Source organism: Typopeltis vanoorti, chromosome 11 (assembly GCF_054136105.1).
Source record: "Typopeltis vanoorti isolate ZY-2024b chromosome 11, IOZ_Tvanoo_1.0, whole genome shotgun sequence".
NCBI lineage: Eukaryota > Metazoa > Arthropoda > Arachnida > Uropygi > Thelyphonidae > Typopeltis > Typopeltis vanoorti.
The window spans coordinates 64,792,799-64,820,333 of NC_143559.1; the positions used below are offsets into that span (position 1 = coordinate 64,792,799).

The following is a 27,535-nucleotide window of genomic DNA, read 5'->3' on the forward strand; positions in this document are numbered from 1 at the left end:
AAATAAAGAAACCATCCATTATATGTTTTCCACTTTGAGGGAAAAAAAATCTTTATGCAACCCTAAAAAGAATAGAACCATTTTCGAAATTACGACTCTAGTTTCTTCAATGCCTAGCTTTACTTCAATGAGGCCTAAAATTCTTCTTTGACCAAAGATGGATTTTTCAAATGAACTCACTTGAACTCAATTTGTTCACTATTCACTACGCTGTTCCATTGCGATATATATATATATATATATATATGCATGCTCCAAATGAAATGATGAACCGGGAACGATCAAGTTAAGGTTTGCAAGGTCATGAAGTCCTGCGCGATGGCATTTTGAAATGACTTACGTGAAATGGGGGGGGGGGAGCATATGAAACCCGAGAGAGTGAAAAAGTCATGCAGCTAATATTACACTAATATTAGCTAATATTAGTGTAATATCAGCTAATATTAGCTAATAATACACGTGTTCATATGCATAACATTTCTACTAGATATGTGTTAATATAAGATAATATGCACTCTAAGGTAAGAAGCACTCTTATGTGAAGGACTTCATTGATGCATATATGGCACGTAAGTCGAATTAGATATATACACACACACAGCACTTTCCACGTATCGCCAAAGATGTTTATGCTTTCGTCCCACCGTAAAAAAAGGTGAAATTGGTATCAAAAGCAGGGAAATAACAGCGTGCTGCTTATTGTCGTCGGTTTCAAATCGCTTACCAACCAAGTGTTTCTTCAGTGGCCCAAAGATAGAAATCATTGGGCGCAAGAAAAGACCCGTGCATTGAGTGGTGGTCCAGAAACTCCCAGTTGTGGCACCGTAATCACTCGCGTGTGTGTGTGTGTGTGTGTGTGTGTGTGTGTGTGTGTGTGTACAGCACGCATTATAACGGCATTACACCAAATTCAAATCTATTTCCGTAACATACCATTTGTTCGTACACTTCTATCAATTGCCAATGAATTCCTGCTAGTGCGATACATTAAACAATAGCAGCAAACAGAATGCCATTTGGGCATTCTGTTACTACCATTTCTTCACTGGTAAAAACTGTTTACCAGTGAAAAAACGAACACAGTTTATTTGTTACGATTATTAATAAACAAACAAAACATTTTAAGCCGTCAAGATTTAACCCTTAATTAATTAAACCAAGAAATATTTGTTCGTGGTTTCTGTTGTATGAGACACGGATATATGCAGTCAGTCATGCGATGATAATACAGAAGGCACTTGGCCTATTTATTTATTTGAAGAGACTAAAAACGGTAAGCAGTCGACTGTAACATTGGTAGCTTTTCGTTGATGTTTCGAAAAGTTCAAAAGACGTACTAAATTTCACAGCTTCAGTTCACACCACCGTGGAAGAGATTACCAACATCAGAGCAGATTAGACCACTAACTGTGAAGGTGTTAGTTTACGGATTTGTAATTATTTTTTATTTTAGAAATTTGCAGCATTTCTTTCGGAAAACACTACTGAATTTTTTTAAAAAACATCCATCAGTTGGGTGATTTATTTTAAATATGTTTTATTTATTTATTTAATTGATTTATTTAAATTTTAAATAAATAAAATCATGGTAAATTATTTTAGAAATTCTCAAGTTTTTCTTATTCGTTATTAATTTTTTTAAAAATTCATATATACTTGTTTTTCGCATTCCACTTCGCAGACCCTTACTCAGTCATGGCCCTCAAAGTAGGTTATTCCATTTAACTCTACACACCTCTTAAGAGAGTTTGTGTATTCTAATATTCTCTAATAGACGACGAATCTAAGGTATTTCTCACCAAAAAAAGATTTATAAATTTCTAGGGTAGAATGGAAACAGTGTTTGATTTCTTCTTGCACTAAGAATTTTGATGTAAATGTCTATTCCTGTAACTTGGTTAAAGTCACTGCTCATCTACTTCAAAGGCTGCGGATTCTATGTTGGAACTCGACAACCAATTCTTTGAATAGTGATGTTGTCATCAAATATCAAATCTTATTTCCTTCAATGTCAAACTTTTGCTAAAAAAAGTAGAAAGTCACAGATCTCGAGAATATGGGAAAACAAATTCGTGCCATTCTTGCCAGTAGTTCCTGCACAGAGAAAATAAAATGAGAAGCACATTAGCTGTAATTCTTCGCAAGTTCAGACCTTGTGTTAAATTTCTTTAGCCTAATCCAAATGGAATTTGCCATACAACTGTTTGTTGTCATAAGCAAGTTCCTTGATCCATTTAATTTTCATCCATTCTTCTCGTCCATGGACGCCCACCAACATTCGGTAATCAACCGATGTGACATTTTGGGGAAGTGATTTTAGAAAACTATATCAAATGCTTGAGTTCAGCTCAATATTTCCTCTGAAATATTGAGTAGAACTTTAATATAGTGGAATTTTACATAGTAGAAGTTACAACATTGAAATAAACAGTGAATGGTCTAGATTTCTCCATTTAGCAGGAAGAACTTTGTAATAAATCATTAGTGCTATTTGTCGTGCCGTCTGGAAACGTTTTGATCACATTCGAATGTTCAGAATATTTGAACGATATTCTCGACATTCAACATTTATCACGTTGAATATCACTCTTTCATCGGCACTATTGAGACTATATGTATCATGACCTCTATTCTGGAAGTGCTTTCTGCTTGGATGAGAAAATGTAATTCAAAAAATATTTAGACTAGGAAGTGAGATTTATATCTTAAGACAGGGGTTCTCAACCTTTTCCAGTGGCGTACCACTATATTTAATTCAAGATATTAGATGTACCAGTAAGGCAGTGGCTCACGTACCACCAGTGGTACACGTACCATAGGTTGAGAATCCCTGTCTTAAGACATATTTAGAGTACAACGATGTAGTGCCTTGTGCTAAATCCAAGCTTCACTGCTTTGTTGTAAACTACAGATTTCCCAAGAGGGTAGGGACGTGTTGTTGATACAAAACTTTTTGTTTTAAATGGGATAAGGAGAAACATTTTTAAAATCTTTCGTTTATTGACGTAGTTTACTTGTTATTCATGTAGAATGGCAAGCAAACTGCCATCCATGAATTCTACATGGCAAGCTTGGCAAGTTGACTTGTCATCCATGAATTCTGCATGGAAAACGTGTTACAGAATGAGGGAAAACTGAAGAAAAGGAATTTCGTGCTCGTAGAAGCAAATAGAAAATGTCTAATCTGCACTTTTATGATTTCGACACTGAAACAGTTTTTGTTTATTAATGTTGCATTTATGAATCGCTATCCAAGTGACAAAAGTGAGTCACGCAACAACTGGAACATTTCATTTTCCGTCATGCAATTCATATAATACTGCAATACTGATTTTCCTTCTAAAAGTAATAACGTGAGATCGATGTTACAGACAAAAACAACACCGATCTTAAATGATCAGCTTAAAGCTAAGAACGTTCAACAGCAGATTGGTTCGTAAACTCCCTCAGAAGCTTCCAAGCTTCCATAAACTTAGGAAAATTATTTGTGGTATGTAAAACATCCATAGGGGAAAAGAGGGATGAAACATGATCATATTTGCTCCTCAAAACATAACAAGACCAGTAATTCAGCACTTTCTTCCAAACTCGTTACCGTTGGAGCGACAAACATTCGCCATCCATGTTTTATTAACGTTTCAGCTACAAACTCACTGATTTAATTGTCAATTCAATCAGTCTTCCATTCTTTTGAAAATTTCATGAATACTTCTCAAATTGAAGTTATTTAAATCAAATAATGGCAAATTTCCTTTCCCTCCTCTCGGTTAAATCATCACAATACCAGTATTTGTCCTAAAACCTGTTATGTACGGTATGACTGTCAAAAATAAATAAATAAATAAATAAAATACATATATATATATATTTTTTTTCCCAGTTCAGTCGCTGAAATCGTAGGCCTTATGGGAAAAGAAACACAGGTTTTCAAAGCACAAACGTTAGCTCCAAATAATTTTCAAATATGGAAAAGAATCGATCTCTAGTCTTTTTTTTTTTAATAGTTTTTATGAACAAAGACTTGTTAGTTCAAGTCCTAATAAAGTGTTACGTTTACGATAAAAGAAATATAAACAGTTAACAGATTATCGCCATTCGTACACGAAGATTTGAGATTTAGTAGTTTTATTATGCCAGCAAAGGGATGTGACCGATGCTAATTCTTTCACACATCGGGGAACATAAAACCTGTTAGATTTTAGTCAATCATTAGTGTTTTCAAGGTACAAGTTGAAATAACGATGACAAAGCAAAACTGGGCTGTATTCTCTAACAGGTTTTATGATGAAAAATGTGCAAAACGCGGATTCAACTAGTGGGGTAGGGGACCTCAATAAAGATAAGGACCATGAGTATAAAAGCTTAGCTAAAGATCCTGGGCAACTCCTGTTTCCTTATGCATCCAAACCATAACAGCATGATTTAGCCCTGTTAACATTACAGTGTTAGAATTAGAAAGTCTCGAGGGAAAAGAAGCGTGAGTGGGGATGGGGGGACCGAGCTAGAAGCTGTGGAGTTTGTTTTGCTAGAACTAAAGAACAGCAGCAGATAGTTGCAAACTTGAAAATTTAACGACGTACTAATATTTACATTTTTACCTTTTTTTTTGCAATTCATATTTCATTTAACTAACAAACAGGTCTTGTTTCAAGCACGTCGTATACTGTTTTATAACTAAAAACACTGAACTGAATAAACAAAAATCATATCGTTTGCACAGTAATTTCTCATCGTCTGCTTCGCTACCAAACAAGCAACAGCATGTATAAGATATATCTAACACAAATATGTAACCGTTTATTAGTTGATGTCTTTCCTTCCGCTTGTAGGTCAGAGTTCATGCATTGACCAACCTCCAGTTAAAAATTATAAAAATCGGTCACGGAGAGGGTACTAGTCGGCGCTATTCAACAAACAAAGCTGATTCAAAACCATGAAGAAAAACTTGGCGACACAGTGACAAGTGTGAGTAATCATTCTAACATTTGGTTAAATGCAGTAACAGACAAGTCAGTGTGCTATGATTTTTTTTTTTTTTTTAAGCATGTCTGATGAAACTGGAGAAGAAATATTAATTTCAACAAACAGCTAAGAATCTTCAACTATTCGTTCTTTTTACTATGAGATTTTTACATGCAAAATCACTGGTAGTATTATTTACATTGATGAAGAACTCGATTACTGTCTTGATTAATTTAATATTTAGCCGTTAAATAAGGCGTTAAGATTTTTCCCCCTTTTCCCCCACGTTTCCTATTCAACAAGCTCGCGAATTATTTCAGAAACTTTTAGGAACGGTTTTTTTTCCTCCCTCCGTGATGTGGATGATAAATATTTGCGATGTAGTTAGTCAGGTTCAACTATTTTTTAATGAAACAAGTTACGTTGCTCTACTATTGTATTGTTTTTTTGGGTTGATAAGCCCAGCATTATCTCTTCCCGTGTGGTTTGGCACAGACATTGTTTTACCCATGTTTGGCCTTGCAGTCTACACATATCGACCTATCCGGATTGTTGACGTAAGCTGCCACAACCACCCTGCTCAACCGTAGGTGGAGAACAAGGCAACTTGGTTAGTGGGTCAGACTTCAGCGACATCGACCCACTTCTACACGCTTAGATGCACTTGTTTAACCGCGAAAACTACTGATATGTTAAATCGGTTTCGACTTTTCTACACGGTGTGACTGTTGTTGTTTATTGTGAAATGCAGACCAATAAATTGGTTCACAGGATTAGTTCACTCTCCTCAGTACGTTTTATCGTTACTTTTATTCTTTCAAGGACTGCGAATGAGCAACTTCCTCAAGTATTACGCAAGAATAGGTGATTACACATATATGCGACAGGTGACAAACACTAATTTTTTTTTTAAGCCCTTAATACTGATTTTATAAAACATACTGAAGAACACAAAATCAAACTATATAAAGAGTATGTAAGTTAGGAAATAACTGTACGCCAGTGACCCATTGCCGATGCGGATGTTATTAGCGTATTCACTTCCTTGAGAAGCTAAGAATTAAACTGATGTTAAAAAAAAAAAAAAAAAAAAAACTGGAAATTGTGCTAACAGCACTGTACAATAATTGTTATGCATATGCAGGAACAAACACAACTAAGTACGATATTTATGGGTTTCGATTTCCAAAATAATTTCTATATCTCAGCTGTCATTCTCACCGAACATTCTTGGAACCTGGGCCAACTTTTGCCACGATCTGGGACAGCATTCCATCAATTATACAAAAAACTTTTTTTGCTGTTGAAATCTTCAGTGATTAATTTTGTAACTGTGATTTTGTAATTAATTTTATATCAAAATAAAAATTTCCTACATTAGTAGGAAAAGCTTTTATTTCATGAAATATCAATCTTCTATTTTTATTTTTTAAATTTTGAATTTAAAAAATGCAAAAGTCAACACAAAGGGGTGGCTAAAATTTTTTGTTATATTTTTAGATATCTATATCTTTAGATATAGATATCTAATATCTTTAGATATTTTGCTTCACAAAATGAATAGGTTAGATGCCTATTAGATTATTTTCCCCCGTCCGTATTCATTATTTCTCTCATTTTTAACTTAAATTTGGTAAAAATCTCAAATACTAAATTTCAATTTTTTTTTTTTAAATCCAATAAAAAATTATCTAATATTGAAATCAAAACCACTTTTTATTGGCGAAATTTGGCAAATTGTTTCCATATGATACAAAGTAAAAGTTCGGTTTTTACTTTATGTAATTTAACAAAATTATTTAGGTTCTTTACTAAAATTTGTCAAGTCATGTCAGTTTTGGTTTGAATTCGTTTAGTGTCAAAATCATGATTCGAAACAATGTGAAATTGTATGTCACAATTAACGATAGCATACGGTGAACTATACAAGAATGCTATTGTGAAATGTACATTTTTTAAAATTATTTTCTTGGCTCATTTCCATACTTGTTTAGCCTAATTTTCCTAAGGCGAAAATGTGTTTATCAGATCACTAAGTGAACTGACAGACTCATACATGCTTATTTTCGAAACCGAGAAGTTCTAGTTAAATATGACACTAGAGGTCATCTCAACATCATGTATGTATGCAACATGGTGACAAAACGAATTCGTGAGATGAATCTGAATTAGCAAAAAGGCCTCATGCTAGTTTTTATCTAAATCATATTTTGATTATTACGACTGCCGTACAATCACGGGTATTTTATGAAGTGCAAATATAATTTATGATCCAAGTTATGATTGGTTCTCTTCCTAATTCAGTTCAAGAATAACTTGCAAATCTGACTACAGGTGTGTGTGTGTGTGTGTGTGTGTGTGTGTGTGTGTGTGTGTGTGTGTGTGTGTGTGTGTGTGTGTGTGTGTGTGTGTGTGCGCGCGCGCACACTACACACACACACACATACTACTATACACACACATATATATATATATATATGTAAAAAGTATTTTACCTTGGGTATAATAAATGTTAAAGATATCACATCACACATCTCCTCAAGGAGATGGACTGCACATTAAGGGTAAATATTAAGAATAGTGATCAGAGCTTATTCTACTTTTACCATAAGTTGCCTTGACTTGCACTACTTTGAGGGTCAGCTAGACTTCCAATACGTGCAGGCGCAAACTTGACTTGTTTGTCTGTTTGATTACTTGGGAAATGGAGTAATAACCAGGTTTAATAACCTGCATTAATATATATATATACCAGTCTGTATATATATATATATATATATATATATATATAGTAGACTGGTAATCAAAATAACATTTAGGGGGAAATATATTAGCATTATTATTATTATCATATTTTTGACAAATAGAAATGAGATTAATAAAAAAAAGAAAGTTGCCTACTTAACCAAACTGTATAGTGAGCCCAAGAATATCACACATTGCCACTGATTATTACGATGGTTGGCGGCGCTCTATGCGCGGTGGTCAGTGAAAACATGGCAGACCACGAACTACAGGAGAGATGGGAAAAAGGCATTAATACTAAGCAATATGGATACTGGTTAAACAAGTTTATATACATTTGATGAATAAACTGCTCTTAAAAAACATTTAAATTAAAAAAATTAAAATATACTTCGAAAATACTATATTTTACTTACCAGCTAATAATTTTAGAATCACGTGGTTAGTCTTATGTCTAAGTGTATATTTTTGTTCTGTGTAAACTATGTTTTTCTAACTTCTCTGCGAGATGAAAAACCCGAGTTGACACAGAAAACTCCTTTACCTACAGTTGAAAAGCCATTTCTTCACGTCCTAGAGGGATTCGAACTCGCATCTTTCCTATCAAACAGCTTAGTAGATAAGTGAGCCAGGGAAGCTCTCAGCAGCTATTAGAGTATAAAATAGGAATTTCAAGCAGATGTTGTGCAGAAATTACTTTAAAAAAAAAAGAAAAGAAAAGAAAAGCTTAAGTTTACTTAATGTGTGGCTCCACACGCTCGTCCAGAGCACGCTTTCACAAACATCCATGTCCACGTTGGTGCTCGAATCCACGACATTGACTGGAGAGTTGGTATGCTATCCACTTAGCCAATCAGGCAGTCTTGTAACTTCGCAAAAGACAAATGCTTTATTACAACGAATCACGATTTATTAAAAAGTATCACGACATAATATTTTTAAGACAAGCTTAATCGTATCCTAATTATTTTTATTTTTTATGTCAATTCTATCCACGAAAGGCTGTGAACGTACAGCACATTTTGATACTGTGGTGGACTAAGGGTTAGATAATCCGAAACCCTACTGCAGAGAACAAATATGAAACTTTTCAAGTCCACAAAGAATGGTGGTCTCATTGGATGATGAACATCATCAGGTGGTAGCACCTAATATTTCCGTATATTTTTGCCACACAAAAATTTCTCAACTCTCTTGAGTATATCTAATAAAAGTGCAAGGATATTGTATGCATATTGTGAAGGCCGTAGCTATTTGAATTACAACCTAAGCAATAAGGGTACTAGTTCAGTGTATTATGTCTTTAACTGCGTATGTCCTTCTAGTCGGGGTGCATGTTTTGCTGTATGAAAAATCTGAGAGAAAAATCTGCCCGCCGACGTCTGAGACCGGCTAACTTATCTTCAACCGAGAAGTGCTTCTAAACTATCTAAACGGTTCCGACTATTAAAGGATGCTGGAGGTGCACATGATTCTCCTTTTAAAAAATGTATATATAAAAAAGACTTTGGGCCACGGAACCCTCAGTTATATATATATATATTTTTTTTTTTTATATTTCTACCTACAGTATCATCCCATTAGTACTCTGGATGGGTTAAGGGATAGATAATCCGGCTCCTTTGTTCTAGAGACCAAACATGGAACTTTATTGAAGTCACTTCCAGGTCTCCAGTAAGCAAGATACTGGCAAATTTTATCGCCCATGTAAGCGATAAAATTCTTTTACCACCTAATACGAACCAACCTTAACAAAGATGACAAGACAATTTAACTTGGTTCACTGCTTTGGTTTCAAATCTAGCACGATACTTAAATCACCTCGTTCAGTGGTTGAAAATGGTTGCATTTATAATATTAATTCTATTGAAATAATGTGTTTTCATTTTTCATTCAATAAATCACTTTTCATTTTATGAAGTGATTTGTTCTCCCGTTATGTTTTTGTTGCGTAATCTGCAATGATTTCAAATAAGTAAAACAGTAGTAGAAAAATTTTGATAAATTCAACCGAAGCAGTATTTTTCAACGATAAACAGCCACGCCTTTTGCGATATCAATAATGTTCATAATGAATAATCATATTTATGGATGCGGTATGAATGAGTCCTAGTCAAAGCAAAACAAAACTTCCTTAAAATGTTGCCGACCTAAGTACTTGCAATAAACTGAATTTACTGCAAGTCAAGGTCACGATCTTAAGTTTCTTATCGAATATCTTGCTTTGCTTCATTACCGATGGCAAGCCAAGCAAAAATGCATTATTAAAATGGAAAATGTCTCATATGGTTCAATATTACTAAATAGTATTTTATTAATCCAGAATGCAGCATGAAGTACGTGACCAAATCAAGAAACGAAGAATGACAATGGAAGGAGGGTGGGAGCAAGAAAGAAAAACATAATTTTTTTCAGAGCGCAAAGCAAAACTTGGTTCAGTTAGGAATTTGTACGCATTTTTTTCTTTGTAAATTATGTACAATTCCTAATAATAATCTGTGGTACTTGGTGGTGGTTTTCCCTTTCAGTCGTTTTCCGACCCTGAGTGACTTTGCAGGCATTATTGCCCACAAAGTATTTTAGGTGAGATTTTTTACAGGGTAATTCACCATTACCCCCCCCCCCCCAATTTTATCCAGACTCGGAACCGGCATATGGCTGGGACGTATTCATGACTGTAATCCATATGTGTTCAAGGGGGCCGGTTTCCCTGTTCTGGAGGACGAAAAAACCAAGCTTCTGGGTGAATTCCCCCCACCTCCGTATGAAACCGGCTAACTCACTTTTAGTCGAAAGAGACCAGATAAAGGTTCCCACGTCACCGACAGGAATCGAACCCAGGTCTTTACGACCAAAGGGCTTTGTCTATACTGACTGAGTTACGGAGACTCTACCTGTGGTACTTACAGGCCCTTTAAGGACCACGACCTACCTAGATTGGCTTTCATAACCATAAATTTAAGATAAGATGCCTAAATATATATATATATATATATATATTCTTGTGTGTTCTCCTGGGTGTGGGTTGCCTGGTTGCAGTATGATAAATCAGGGTTGGTGGGAGGACAAATCCTCCACCTCCGTATGAGACCAGCTAACTCAATTTCAGTTGAAAAGCTCTGATAAAGGTTCTCCTACTAGATGAGATTCGGGTCTTTCCCACCAAATGGATTTGTCGAAATCGACCATACTAAGGAGGCTTTATGTGCAATTCCTAATATAAAATGCGTTCAACCTCAGGACGCAAAGTCAAGAAATGAAAAGGATATAAACTTTTTTTTTTTTTTTTAATTATAGCTCATGGTCTGTGTTAGCAAATGCTATAACTTCTGACTGTCCCACTCCCCAAAAGTACAGATAAAAATTTGGAGTGGCATCAGGAAAGCCTTTGAACTAAATTATTGCTTAAGTCATGAATAATGTCGTTTTTATACAACCGAGCTGGACTTAAAATAATGTATAATGTTTTAGAGAAATTCATTAAAAAATGTATATCTAAATAGTGGTAACTGCGCTGTGATATGAAGAATAAACATTTGTAAAGAAGTTGAAATATATAATATTTTCAATAAGAAGCACTGCCTCAGCTATGGAGACAATGCTTCTTATAAACAACATTAATAAACATAATACGCTAGCAATATAATTTTGTATATGATTTCAGTTTAAAGGATAAAATGATCACATGAAAGTTATGTAGGTCATTAGGTCATCACATTAAATTGTGGTGAAAAATGTTTCAGTTTAGTAACAAAACCATAAACCAGAACACAATAAGCCGCAAAACAAGTCGCCCAGGTTTGTCAGTTTTGTGGGCTCGTATCCTCAGTTACTTACGTTGTACCCAAGTCAACAATACGTTCTATACCTAACTTTCTTAAAAATTCTTTGCATCGACAAATAGCATTCAGTAAATTGCAAGAGTTCGCCAGTTAAGCTAAAACTTTCCCCCTATACTGGACTATATGTAAGAAAAATCTGGGATAAAAAAAAAATAATAAAATCTCTCACCCCCGACTCTATACTGTTCTACCAAAATGGTCATAAACAAATATTAGTAATGATCCGACTTAAACTAAATTTAGATTCCCCGATTGAGAGACAAAAACATATGCAACACAATCATCCTCCAGACCTCTTCTGGACCCCATCTCTCGATAATTTGTATTGGCGTTCCGCATCCCCACTCCCATCGTTGGCCCTACTAGTGCTTACATTTTCTCAGAAACACACAGACAGAATCTAAAAACGGACATTTTTGTTGAAGTTTATAGTCCAACCACTTACTCTCTCTCTCTCTCTCTCTCTCTCTCTCTCTCTATTTATGGAAACAGAGCAGATTCCTATTCCATATTTATATCGCTAAAGGATTCTTTGGTTCTTAACTGCATTCTGTTTATACAACTTATGCCCTTGTAACACTCTGCATGTTTCGGTTCTGGACCCCGAACATATTCTAGTCTGCTTTACGAGATTTGCGTGGCACAGTATCTTTCTTGTAACATGCCATATTATGAATAGGTTTGTCCTCTCTTTCATTTTTTTTTTAGTGTTTGTTTCTGTGTTTTCTAATATTAGATTTTTGTTAACTTTCTATTTTTAACAAACTACACGCACGAATCCAATGGGGTGGGATGCTGGTAAGTCAAAGACATCGTCCAAATAAACTTCTTATTGCTTGAAAACACTATACAATGCGCAATATCATACTCTAGAGTCTAGACAGCCTGAAATAAAAGGCAAAGTGGTTTCATAATATTCCTAACCTGTGATAATATGACAAGTTTCCTTTTCAGGACATCAACATCTAAACAACGTAATTTCAGTAACATCTGTGACGATGTCATAGTTGTGAAATATATTAGCTAATCTGCGCTTTTCTACATACATCCTTGGGACAGTGTTGATTTTTTTAAACTGTTTATTTTCATTTACCACTTTCCACATTTATATACAAATTTACACGAGGGGATGGGGGGGGGGAATATATTTTGCAATCTCTAGAAAGGGTCTCTTACGCGTACTATAACCTTCTATAACAGTTTCTTCTTTGCTTCAGGGAAGGGCGTAAAATGTAAAATTAGAAGTAGGTTAGGCAGGAAAAAAAAAAACTAACTGTAACACATTCAGAGAAAAACGTCGTACTAGTTTGTTACTTTAAGGAAACTGCAATTTCAACATTTCTCGTCAGCGTATCTCTAGCTGATGCAACAAATACCAATCATATGAAACCTATTCTGATTTTAACCTATTCTAATTAATTCAAATACCATTTCAGTGCTGTATTCCGAGTGTTCGCATAACACTAGGTTTTTGGAGATACTTAAACTTATTCGAATAAATATACGAAGTCACATATTAGTGGTTCATGCCGATATTTTATTAGAAAGTTTCATCACCTTTTCGCTTCGGGAATACCGGATAATCTGTTTATACTAGTGGTAAAAAGAAGAACAAGTAAGTACCGCAAATCAATTCGCTTAATAGACAACAAAAAGAGAGGTACTCATAGAAATCGGAGAAACTTGTTAGACCTCCAAGATAGGAAACCTCCAATAGGAAAAGGATGGGAACCTACAGCATGTTAGTGCTGTGAGTGAGCTAAAGATTAAATAAGCCGCAATCATTTTTAAATACCAAACAGTTTTCTTTATATGCAGGTTTCAAGCCTTCAATAACTTGGTGTGTGGCACAAGACGATGAAAATCATGTATTATGCATTTGGTATTAGAAACGTCTATGCCGTAGATGAGTTCAAAATCCAAGTATAGTAGGCAGTATCAAGGGTTAGGTAAAAAGAAGAAATAAAAATGTTGATTTCTTGGAAATGGATGGAGCCTGTTCCACAAGATAGCGATAACCGAATGAATATCGACAGTAGTTTGAAATAAGAAATCTCACACCGGATATAATAACTCCTACCTGTTACATCCCTTAAGTATTCGTAAATGTTCAGACTACTCTTGATCAGTATTTCCTACAAATATAAATCAGATGTTAATTTCGTCTTCCTATCTTTTCCGCATTCCAATCATTCATGTCATTAGTTAGGGTGGACAACCAACCTTTCTTACATGAGATTTCCATTAAAAATAAAGACAAGTAACTGAATAAGTGTTATATTCATTTAAAAAAGAAATTCTTGTATTTGATCCGCAAGCTCCAACGGTTTTGCTTTCGTGATCGGAACGTTAGCACAGCATCTTCCAGGATATTTCACAGTTATTCCTGTAACTCTGAGAAGGAAATGTCAAGAAGCGGAACTACAGCATCCACTTCGAACTACATGAATTCGTTTTAGTGTTGGTAATCGTTAACTGAAATATGTATCTGTTAGTTTAATTTGGTTCTGATTATTTTTGCGTAAATATAATTTGAGAATACTGTCTTATAGAAAATGTCTCCTTTGGCTGCTTGAGATCATTTAATTCTAGGTGTATATTCTAACTAAAGATCTGCATATAAACATGAACATACATTCTATATTTATTCCAACTTACTAACAGCTACATGAGAAAATTTTGCTTCAGGCATTCAAACAGGAGCTTATGGATTAGCCTACATCAAAATAAAAATACGAACTTACCACACATACATCTTATTAACACGATTTGGCAATGTTAAATATGCTTCTGAAACGGCAATAAAACTTTTATTGGAAACATTTGATTGCGGTTTTTAAGAAAGATGTATCGGTAATTCCTTTCAGAGGTTTGGTTTCATTAACGGGCCGAAATAGTTTCACTGCACTTATTTCTCTCTTTCGCTTCCTGGATAATTTAACAAACGTCCCTCCCAGTCTGTCTGTAACTGAAGTTGTCGATCCGGTTTTCGGCTATTGCTAGTATCAGTTAGGTGCCGCAGTGTCTAGTCAAGAAAGAGTGTGTGCGTGCCTGTGTATGTGTTGATTGTAAATATGGGGCATTCCCCGAGGAGGAGGGGGAGAAAAAAAACCCTCTAGCAGCGGTAAATAGTCGAACAATATACGTGTCACAAGGTACTGACGTCATCGGAATCTTAGTAGTTGATTTACCTGAAATAAACTCAAATATTACAAGTGAAATTTTAACTATGTTAAGAAACATAAAATAAAATAATAGTAATAAATGAATAAATAACTCTCTCTTGACGTTATTATCTTCGCTTACATACGTAGACATGGAGGCCAACGAACTAGGGTATTTTCTACGAAGACGTTCAGGTAAATAGGACATGTTACACTGTTCGATATAATATGGCCTGGAATGAACTACGTTCGCTTGCTCCAATGCTATTTCCACGTTTTTTTTTTTTTTAATTATTATTTTTTTTAAAGTTTGCCATTAACATAAGTGAAAATCTAGAGAATATATTTTTTCATTGTATGTACGCATTTTCACCACAATACAACATAAACGGAAAGCATGACTTTCAACAACGGGTGGGCTCTTAGTTCTTTATTTAAAAACTCCTCTATTCCGCGGGTTAGCTGAGCTCCCGCGAACTGGGTCAGTGATTATTGATTAGATTCCAACTTACTGCGATGCGCCCTTTGACTGGAAAAACTTGAGTTCGATTCTCGTCATAAGTCATAACTGGTGTTTTCAATAAAGATGAGTCAGTCGATCTGGAAGTAACGGGGTTTTTCATCCTGCATTGAAGCAAATCGGCCAGAGAACACATGCAGTTAACAGAAGGGGGGGGGGGAATAAAAAACTAGGTGGTGGGCAACAGATGGTGTGTTGAGGATTGCACGGTGTGTAGATGGTGAATTAAGTAGTTAGCCGGTGGGTTGTTAATGCCCTCACTTGATGAGTCTTTCGACTCCTTAAAGATATCACGTAATATTAATAATAATAATTATTATTTTATTTTTTTATTATGTTTACAAGAATTGCTAAGAAGACATCACTTTACGCTTTCATCAAGCTAAGGATTTTGGCGACTCTTACTGTTTTTCAGAAGCCAAACTATCAACTTCAAAGCTTCTATTTCTCGTACCAAGAAAAGCTGTCTTTTATTTTATATATATTTATAATTAAATCCAATTACAGCTCCACATACTACATAATTTTATTTACAGTGCCTATTTATTTACATATAGTACTTATCTTCTTATAAAATAAGAAGATAATTACTACGTTTGTTGGTTCGGGTTCAGACTGCATCTCCATTTATTCTTAAAGGAACTTACCGTTCATTTAATGTCTTTTCTTCTTCCTTCATGAAGAGTCTCTTCATTCATCGTTCGGTTCCTTGTTGATTTTATAATATAAAATTACTTGGGAATTTTATTTATTTATTTTTATTTTATCCAATCTAGTTCAGCTAACTATTTTCCGTATGTCACAGCTGATCTAATAAATCTTATAACTCGTTTTTATTGGCTTAGTTTCAATAATAATAATGTTTATGTTTCATATTAAAGCATTTAAACAGCTTAATAATATCTTGGATGCTTTCTACTACTGGTCTGACTTCCATTTCTATCGTCCGGAAATCAGAGTTCTATTTCAGATTTTCTGGTTTCGATTTGCGAACCGCTTTTCGAGCATATTTCATTCGCTAAATAGAATCTCTGTGCATGTTTTAAATTGCCCTCAAATGTTCTTCCTGCTCTTAACGAAAAAGGGAAAATGATAGGATTAAAATAAAACATTTGGATTGTTTAGAATCAGCGATGAGGAGACTAAGGCCGCGATGCGTCAGTGGGTTGTATCAATTGCGTGCTAGAACTGTTTTGTCTGTTTTTGCAAAAGGGAAAAAAAAAAAAAAATCCACTTTCTCTAGCTATACGACTAAGTTTCATTTAAATTACATACAACTAAGTACTGCAACTACGATTAAGTAGAAGGATATCTTTAACAAATAAATATAAAATACACGCTTACGATAGAGTAGTTTATGAAACAGTATCGAGATAATTAATAGCACGTTATTATCGCATCAATGAAATCGCACAGATTAGTGTGATCACATTGTGTGTGTGTGTGGGGGGGGGAGACTGAGAAAGCTTCACCAGATTTCCAGTACAGTGTGGATAAGAAAAACATCCATTTATATCACTAACATGGGATAAAATGCAGGCAGATCTCTAAAGTTAAGATTTTGCCATTTTTAATTTGAGAAAAAAACTTTTTCTTTCTAAGCGATCTCTAAGCAGGTAATACGAATAATGTTTTATTGGTACGCGAGGCCAACACGAATGTGATCTTAGTGTAGGATTGTCTAGTCAAGTCATTGGTGACCCATAGAGGTACTGTTAATATTCGTCCAACTAGAACAGGGTTTAGAATTAATGACCACTAGTCAATGATAGAGAGTTAATTTATTTTCCATTATCTTGTCTTCCAAAGGAAGTAAGGCAAACAACCAGGACAGTTCCTGCTCCATTACTATTCAGAGTGTAAGTGATCGTCAACTCCGAAATGTTTCAAAAGTTTTACATAGCAAACCTTCATCCAACGAAAACAAGATAAACAAACAAAAAAAAAAAGTAAATAAGAGTACTGAAAGAGAAGAAAGACATACTACACGTTCTATTGCTTCAGGGGATATAAACAGCACTCAACGACAGAAATCTTTACTTCCCTTTACCCCCCCCCCCCCCCTCTTCAAATAAAATTAAATTTTGGTGAGTGTTATGTGCCTATTCAGTAGCACATAATACTTAACGTTGTAATGTAGCATTCAATGACCATGACTATACAGTGTATACTTTCAGAGAATTCAACAATTAAAATATAAGCCAAGATACTCAATTGATAAAGGTTAATAAAAAAATACGGCGATGCTATTTCTTCAAATATGATAAATTCAACAAAAAGAGCAGGCGTTGAAAGGGCTCAGTCAAAATATGCGAACGTTCCTAAAAAAGCAAAAATTTAATTTCTATAAATCTTATAATTTCGTATAAAATAATAAATATAGTCTTTCTTCCTTCAAAGTAATTGCTATATTTTGCTTTTTATTTTATTGTTTAATCACAGTCATGATCAACTGTGGGAGTGGGAAGGATTAGGATCTTAAGTTTTCAAGCTTCAGAAAGTCATGACTCGAATAATATAAGTTGCTTGTTCGTACAGTATAATAATAATCTATCTGCAAAAAGAGCTTGTAATAGGAAATAGTGATGGTTATAAATAGTATTCCAACTAATGGACAGTTTTACACAGCGATCTAGTCAAAAATCTACAGTCCTCATTGGAGTGCTCAACCTGTTTTAACGGACGGATGAGGAAACCCCTCCCCCCCCCACACACACACACGACAACAACAGGAGACAGTTTTACTGCTCGACAATTCAGAAGGTCTAATACTTACTAATTCGCGAGAATTATTGCGAATAATGATTTTTTGCAAAATAGAAAATACTAATCGCGACACCAATGAAGACGCAGTGCTTCAATCACCGCATCCAAAGACGGGAATTTTGATGCAGTTTGCTTTGTGTGAAGAATCACTTGGCTCTTGGTGTTTATTACAGGCCGGTAGAAACTCATTAAAGGTATTTTCAGAGAGAGAGAGAGAAAGAAAGAAAAGGAAGAAGGGAGGGAGATAGAACTTATAAGAATTACATATCTAAAGCAATTTAACATAAATAAAAACACTGAATTACTAGCGAATATAGAGTAGAACTTTTCGGTCATGCATTGTACAAGTTATTTTGGATTCCCAGAAAAATAAAAAAAGATTTCAATGATGGCAGATTCAACAACTCAAGTACAACGACAAACGACACTCTTGTAGACAATTTCCCATCATTGTTTTCCTGCGAACTCCACGACTACGATTTCGGTCACAGCCTTACCGTGGATCCAAAACCGCCGTGGTAGTACACGATAAACAAGTCGTTGGCAAGACATGAACAGAATAAAACGTGAATGAGTACACCTCAACAGGAAACTGTTTATCTGCGTGCAGATCATATTGCGAAAGTAAAATAAAAACTGAATGAATGGTAATAATGAAGTCAATGCTATTGTTTGAGCTAGAAAAGATCCTGGTCGCAATCCAGTTTTCAATAATCTAAATGGAATCTCATTCTTCATAATGGGTTTCTGTAGAATAAAGCGTAAATGGGAACATGATTAAAAAAAAAAAAGAAAAAAAGCATGACATTTCTTGAAATCAATAAACATTAAATAAATTTGTACGGGCGAACGAGGAAAATGTAATACATGTACATAACCGTAGATCGACAGCGTAAGTGTGAGAAATGTGAAAACCCATTATGAAATAGATAGTTATGTGATATTTTAATTCAGACTACTTTCTGTGATTATGTCGAAACTGATTCTAATGTCTATAGAGAATCAATCAAAAATAAGGTTAAAAATAGGATTTTTGCACTAGTTACTGCAACAAATTTTGAGACAAGTGATTTATTGCGATCTTATTTCTATCTCTGCCAAGATACCGACTTCAGTGGGGAGAGGGGCTCATCTTTCATGGATTTTTTATTCTTTAATATAAGTTCTTTAATATAAGAACTTTCCACACAAAACGATTTGAAAATCTACATGCGTGATTACGTGTTAACCGACATCCTTCTTTAAAGACAAACTTGTTAATACAGTATTACCACAAATCTCCAATAAGCAAGGCAACGCTGTCACACTGAGCGATAAAAATTATCAACTATCCTAATAATTGCTTTTAAATTCCCGCTGTTTCGGAATTTACAGAATGGTAAATCTGAGAAGGCACTTAGTCACTGAATAATGTAAATCTAGATTTCAAGAAATTACTAAATGAAGAATTGGACGGTAGCAAAAGAAATCGGATATCAATCACGGAACCCTGTAGGCCTTTTTGGAATACTTAATCACCTTGTTGACAATTGGGTGATAAACTGGAACCACTGAGCTGAAAGTGTAGTCAGTGGGATCCGTCGGCTCTCAAGCAGATTACTTTTGCAAACCAAACGAGAAGTTTAAGAGTTGTTCTTAATGGCAAACTTACTCGGCTGAAATAAACTCTCATTGGATGCATTATGCAACTTGAACTTGTCAGAAGCACGCCTGGCAATCTCCATTTTATCAAGAAAACGTTACATTTAAGTAAGGATGTAACGATTTCTTGATAAAATGGAGATTGCCGGGTGTGCTTCTTATGTGTCATTCATCCAATCGTATTGCGAGTGGATGAATCGCATTTCCAAGTGGATTTAGTACAATAACTGTGGCACCATACACATCTGAGTAGGCCTGGTAAGAAAAATGGAATGAAACAGTATTCTCATTAGCTAGCTTCCCCATTGCATAAGTGCGTCAAATAATGAGAATTCTTAAGCCGAAATAGATTTGGGGTTCTTTACAGACGAGCATGTCGTCACGCTCGTTTTACAGGGAAATGAGAGAATAGACATCTTCAAGCAACTTTACAGGTGAATCACGGGCACCATTTTTTTTTTTTTTTTTTTTTTGGTTGGTATCGAATCCTTTGGTTGGAAAAGCTCTAGGTTGAATCCACTACGGCGCGAAGAACTCGTTTTTTTTTTTTTTATTATTTTATTTTATTTATTTATTTTTTTTTTTAGCTGAAGGTGAGGTAGCTGGTCTCACAATAAGGTGGAAGGGTTTTTTTCTCCCGGAATATCGGGTTTTTTCATCCCGCAAAACAAGCAAATTGGTCACAAGAACACGCACAAATTGCAGATCTCCCAGACTTAGTCGTTCTGGCGACCGTAATTTCAAACGTCCGAAACACCCCCCCCCACCCCCAATTCCCCACGGTAATCCCAAACATGAGAGGTTGCTCACTATATTAATACTGCAACGAGATCAATTAATACACGTGCCCACTAATTCTTTCCATTTACTAGAAAAAGCGAATAGTTTGTGATCGAAAAGAAACTAGACTTGTTGATATCAGATTTGAAAATTTATAGATTTTACTTTTTATGAAATACGAGAGGTATTTGTTATTTTTGTATTGTGAAATGAATTCAGAATGGGTGGCGGTCGATAGGTGCGCGCGCGTCTTAACAGATTTCAAGACTAGTAGTGGGAGAGATGGGGGAATATTGATAACGATATCGAAAATGAACATAGAAGAAACAACGTCGCTGTTAATAGAATGCCATGAATCGATGCTAGGAAAACAACCTGATTGTTTTCTTCAACACTGAGTTACTCTTGGAGGAGTAACTCCAATATATTTCAGAGGATTTCAAAAAAAAAAAAAAAAAAGAAAGAAATAAAAGGAGGGGAGGGGGAATCTTCTTTACACAACAACCACTTGTTTGATTCACGGTGTGTAACTGTTTGTTAAGTATTCATTTTAATCAGAGCATTTCATGTGTTATATGTTCAAGTGGTTTTCCGACAGAATTTTTAAAGCCATTTCTCTTTTCTACCTGCAAAACCGTGACTACCTCATTTTGTCTGCTCATTTGCGTGTATGACCTTGAAATGTAACTATGTTTAAGGAATCACGTTATTCTTAGATACTCTGATTCTTTTCCCCCCCTTCTTTCCCAATGCCTAAAATAAAGTGCGCAGGCCTTGGGCTTTGGAAAAATTAACAGAGCGAGTTAGACAGAGAGAATGACTCTTTTGCCAAAAATATATTATTAATGATTGTAAAGCTTACTTTGATGGAAACTAATGTACAGAAAAGCAGGCATATTCTTCATCTGTGGGTGGATGGATGTAAGTGGGTGAGAGACAGTTTAATGCATCTTGACAGGGAGAGTTAAAACAATATAGAGAAAGGCGTCTTTCTTTGGATTTTGAAACAGATAATTAGTTAAATATAATACACAATGAAATGCTTCAAAAAAAAAAAAAGATTACAAAATGTTCATAAACTATCTTTGCTATTAGAAACAAAAAAATAAAACTTAAGGGCAACTGTGAAACTCAAACCTTGTGTGTTTTTGATGACGTAAAAATCTGATAAAATAAAAAATAATTAATTATATGAAGAGCCAATGGCTTCAATTCGGCGACATGAACTTATTTAAGTTAAGGGATATTGCATCCCATATTGTTTCTTAGCCGAATATAGAACCTATATAAAGTTCGGCGATTCCAAGCGTAAGCAAATACCTAGAAAGCAGCACCTGATCCATTTAGGTAATTCGGCATGAAACTCTTTGAGTTTCTTATTCGGCTAAGAAACAATATGGAATGCAATATCGCTTAACTTAAATAAAAAAATAATGGTAACTTAAAGTGTACTAGAAAGAGTTCCAATCTTGAATCAATATTATGTGGAATTGGATAATAGGCATACATATTGAATTGGAATAGTTCACATCGGCGCAAAAAAAAAAAAAAAAGAGACGACTTATGAATTCAAGTATTTTATGGAACAAGTTATTTATATCACTGAACCTACAGAATGTTGTGAAGATAATGCCGAAACAATGCAATAGGGATAATTAGCAGATCATCCACGAATCAGCAGTTTCGCACACTGCGGATATGTTATTACTAACTAAGATCGATAAACAGAATAGTGGCAGTTATATTTGAAATTAAAAATAAAATAACTCTTTAATAACGTCAATAGACATCGAATCAGAATAACATTTTTTAAACCTTTGAAATCGGCTACTATTTTAAGCAGCTGATTTTAAAGTTTTTTTTATTTTTTAAATATAATTATCGCAGCGGTATCAACGATGGATACTGGGTTGACACCTGGTTCGAATCCGGCCTAGGACGGCAAGAACCTTAATAAAGGTTCTAGAACATCATAAGCGTCATTTAAAACTGAAGGTGTTAGTTGGTCTCATACGGGGATGGCAGTTTTTTCCTTCAGGAAACTCGGTTTTTCATGAAGAAAAATCAGCAAACAGAGATAAATTCAGAAGGATGAAAAACCAACAAACCTCATACGGAGATGCTATAGCTAAACTAAACTAACTTCTGGCTGATGAATGTGCATAACTTGTTGTTTCGTTTCGAATCATTTTGCCAAATTTCATCACTAAAAATAGTCTAATTCAAAAAACCAAAATTGAGTGACGACAAGACAATTTTTAGTAAATATCCATATGCCAAAATTTATTAAATTCTGTCTAGGTAAGAGTGGAGTTATTACTTTTATCCTTTGGAATAATTTTATCAAAATGTGCCACTAAAAATGCTTTAATAGAACCATAACTAAAACGAATCAATTATTACAGTAAAAAAGAAAAAAAAGTCATGATATCCATCAAAATAAATCTAATAGGTGTTGATACATTTTACAAAACGCATCACCCTTCTTGAGATAACAAATTAAAAAAAATAAAACTAGTTTAGAAAAAAAAAATAATTATCGCAGGAACAAATTTTTAAATATTTCAATGAGGCACAGTTTCCATTAAGATATTTCCATGAACAGACATTCCGAATTTTTCCAATTTCTTTGTAAAATACGAATACCAATCAACACCTGCTCCTACTCCAATTTCATCCAAGTAGCTTTTCCCCTCTAATTATTAATTTTCTCTATACTCGTCCTTTGAGCATATTGTCTTCAAATGTTTCCTGGAGCATCTACCTACAGATATTCAAATCTAATTTCCGCACGCAATGTACCAAATGATTGTTTCTCCTTTTAACATTATCCTTAAATGTAATACAAACGAAATCCAATAATGGTTAACCTGTTCTGTGTACTTCTGTCTTGTTAAACAATAAACTAGTTATAATTAGTTTGTCACGTACTGTTAGTTTTTTGAAGACCGTGGAAAAACCGGTCAACTGAAAGAATTTCACGATAGAAATTCAGAGCATCAGTCCGACCTAGTCAAGAATAACACTGAAAGGGGATGCTGTGAAGTCTACGACATCATAACGATGAATGCACAGCTTACGAAATTAATGCTTTGAAGTTTACAAAGCAATTCGTTGTACATGATCTCTATCATTAATGGAGATTATGAAGAACTGGGTTATTCTGGGGGAAAAAAAAAAGGATAACATCATAGAAACAGATAGCTCTGAGGGAGCACGTACTTGAACACATTAAAGGTGGTATTATATCAGCTTACTCTAAACTAGCTATTTCTTTTGTGTAGCACGTAAAACTATGCATTTATGCTGTAAGTTATTAGAGGCTAAAAGAGTAGATGTTTTCACACATATACAAGGAAGAGGATATTTGCCCGCATTTCAAGGCTTCTCAAGGTCAAATGACTCGGGCAGTTCAATGTTCTCATTTCGATGACGTCAAAATTAAGAGGTCATTGGCAAGCCACTGAACTCGACGCGTGCTTGAGTGCAATGAATTATACTGGACAATAGGTCAGTAGAAGAATGAGCTTTATATAAAATAAGAAATTGGTTATTTTTGTCTCGATTAAGTATCTAGTTCTTGATGTCTAAAATTGGGTGATAAGCTACGACATATTTTGAATAAAGTTTATGTATTTATTTTTTCATGTTCAAAATGCGTAGGCTGATTTTACATTTAGAAATATTGTTAGAAACATTACATTAAATTCATCATTGCTGTTGCCTCTACAATCTAAGATAAATTTTTTCTTCGTTAAAAATTCCTTTTAAAGAACATTATCACTTTTCTCTGCCTTTAACAAAAGTCTGTAGTTTAAAACTAGGCATGAGTAAGCATAAACATTCACTCTTCAGTATAGCAGAAAGTTTCGGATGGGCGGATATTGTACTGAGACTTTAAAACGTAATGAGAACTGCTCTGCGAAGATTGTAAGCAGAAAATATCATAATTTGCACAAACTACACTAAAGTCAGTTGATATAACGGCAGCGCCATGGTTTTTCCTCTGGGGGAAACTTCCTCCGCTAAAGAGAATATAAATAAAACACACGCACTTATCAAATACCTCAACACGATCATGCGCAACAAGATATACGATGATAAGCTAAATTCACCATTCATCATCATCAACAAAAAAACGCATTGCATACTGTTTTTAAGAATAATTAAAGAATAAGAATAATTAAGGAGAAAAATTACTTATTGTCACCAGTTCACTTAACAAGGGGTAGGGATGAATGGGAGGAACTTAAATATTTTTATTTATTTATTTATTTATTTTTACCTATTTGAAATTTTATTTGTACCCTTACTTGTTTATGCTCCATATTATGTCATGCAACGTGGTCAACAGTCTACTCCATGACTGGAAAGAAACAGGTCTTTTTTATAAAAAAACAAAAAAACACACACACAATAATAAATACAAAAATTATGCAATTCAAATTCAGTTTCGATTTCATGACTGAAAAGTAATGAATACGATCATATAGACAGTGGTGCACAATCTTTTCCTGTTCAGAAGCCATATTTAAAGTAAAGACTTAGATTTGTTTCGTGGGTCGTACTGAATGATTCGAAAAAAAATTAACGTGTTAAGTTTTCCACAATCTTGTAAAAATTTGGAAGTTTTTTATTTCTATTTTCATATTACCGTTTTTTTTTATTTTATATATAAAAATTGCAAAGTCCCAACACTTAGCGTTACAAATCTGCCAATAATTTATTATTTTTTTGAGATTCTATTAAAATTATAAAAATATGACTTACTTTTTTTGTTTTGTTTTAAATGCAAACAGAATTCACAACAACACGTGGGTGGCTTCATAATTTCAACACTCAAATATGCGCCGCAAGGAGCGCCCCAATCGGCGTAAAGCGTATACAGTTCTTGAAATAATCAACAAAATTGAAAATGCAGTTTTAGTTTACTTGAACAGCGCGGTTGGACCGTATTAAAACTATTCGCATCGTAGGTTGGACACCACTGATGTAGAGCATTAATGAAGTAGGAGAAAACAGTTTATCTTGCTTAAGAAATATAAATAACTTTTGAGTTAAGGATTAATGTGAAAGCAGCTAAGGCTATGAGGAGATTATATCATCTCTGTCAGTCGGGTATGTTTATCATGTAGTTCATATCTTTTTCGGAGGAAAAATTCATTATGTCCGTTTACGATTGGACCGAAAAAAAAAAAAAAAAAAAAAAAAAAGGCCTAAAACGACGCTCGCGTCCTTCGCAGTTTGACCCAAGGTCTTAGCAACCAAAGATGTCCACTAAGACATGACGTCATGTTTCCATGGAAACATTAGATAATACTGACTACGCACAGTTGGTCAGTTAATTTTCTGCTATCGTCAGAAAGATGTTGTCAATAAATGTTCTAATTTGTTTTTAGTTGTTTACTACTGGAAATCTGTTTAACTGTAAGTTAATTAAGGTACGTACACAGATCGAATAGTTAATTATGTTATTTGTGTTAGAGGATGGCAGCGAGCGTCAGCGTTTAAAACCTTTAGTTTATAACGTAATCAACGCAAATCGTTGATTACGTTATAAACTAAGACTATAATTAGAGCCAAGAATTAGATTTGTTAATTGCGTTTGTCTGCTAGATAAAAAAAAAAAAAACCATCTTTACAGATAGAGGATCGTCTATCTCCTTTCAATGCACAGACACGTGTAGCTCTAGTTAATAATTATTAACATAAAAAGCAAAAATACAGTCCCTTCGATTAGTATCTTTTAAGCAGCTCAGTACTGAACAATTCACGACAAAGGTGGAACAAGCTTCATTTGCAATCTTAACGCTATCTATTATCTTCAAGCATTACTTTAAGGACAAACCTTAACATTTTTCTTTCAGGTTGAGAAACAATTTTTTTGTTTAATCTTTCTTCATACTTATTTCATAAAAAGAAAAAGAAGAAAAAAAACGTGCGACCTTCGCAGTTACATCTTCCTCAAAACAATGAATAATATGAAATATTTATCCTTAATGATAAATATCATCTCTAAAATATCACTGCCCAGATAAGGTGATCAAAATTGAAAAACAAAAATACGTTAAGTGGTGCATCAGTGCTGTAGACACTTTATTTGAAAGTGAATCATGAACCATAGTTAAAAATTCACTTCCGAAACAAATTTATATAATAGCCATAGTTGCTATTTGCAAATAAATAAATAAAATATGGAAAAATTGAGGCTCAATACGCCAATTCTTATTTCATTTCTTTATTTCCATAAAAAAGTGCGTTCCAAAGTAAAAAAAAAAAGTTTCCTGTTTGAAAAATAGCTTTTTAGCTTCAAGATGAAAACTAAACTTTTTGAAGGTCACACGAGCTGTTTATGCCTCTGTGAAAAGCAGACTTGTCAATGGAATGCAAACTAAAGAGAGGTGGAGCTCAAACTACAGCTGCATTAACCTAATGAACTGCTGATTAATTTTGATTCATTATTTAAGAGCTTCGGAAAAAAATTACCTTTCGCTGTTAAAAAAAAAAAAAAAAAAAAAAAAAACGGTGCATATATCTCTAATTTTATTTCTACAGGAGTCAAAACGATACTGATCTGAAATGCTCATAGAAAATTCCTTAGAAACGTTATTCACTGCTTAAACATTGACTCGATAGAGTCTTCAGAAAAGGAATTTTCACTTAGCTGTCAACAACCAGAAATACTTACAAATGGAAATCATGTGGCATTGTCAGGTTTAGAGGGCATAATAAAATAGGGCTTTCTGTTCTTCGTCTGTTATGTCTGTCGAAGTGTGTGTTAACAGCTCGGTTTGTCTGTTATGCAGGGAGGAGTAACTAAAATAATGCTGGATCTAATATCCACTTGATTTTTAAAATAAAATAAATTCAAATGGCAGAATTAATTAGGTGTTTATTCAAGAGGCGTTCGCATAGCTACAGATTTCGAACTAACATGGCCAGGTTACTCTGCTGTTATTATTCTTCTGGAATTACGGCAGAAACATCTAAGGCTATGAAGCCAGTTTGTTTATGTCTGCAAACTGTATGCATTCTTCTGGACGGTTTGCCTTTTTTGCGAGGTTTCCCCGCACAAACTGCTCATGACTGCTGTCGACACCCATTTGTGGAACCAC

The 27,535-nt window shown here is 34.5% G+C and overlaps 1 protein-coding gene across 13 annotated transcripts in view; it reads right to left on the minus strand.

Moving 5' to 3' along the window:
• Positions 1–27,535, minus strand: part of smg (sterile alpha motif domain containing protein 4 smaug) — a 392,969-nt gene that overhangs the window by 252,348 nt on the left and 113,086 nt on the right. For 6 of the 13 annotated variants that reach the window (XM_090400238.1, XM_090400249.1, XM_090400243.1 and 3 more), the window contains one exon: positions 7,864–7,973. The exons of 2 other annotated variants lie outside the window; for them this stretch is intronic. The gene's annotated coding sequence lies outside the window, so the exon portion shown is untranslated. Of the gene's footprint in view, positions 1–7,863; positions 7,974–24,733; positions 24,787–27,535 lie in introns of all 13 variants that reach the window. 5 more of the 13 variants (XM_090400240.1, XM_090400242.1, XM_090400241.1 and 2 more) reach the window with 1 other exon arrangement.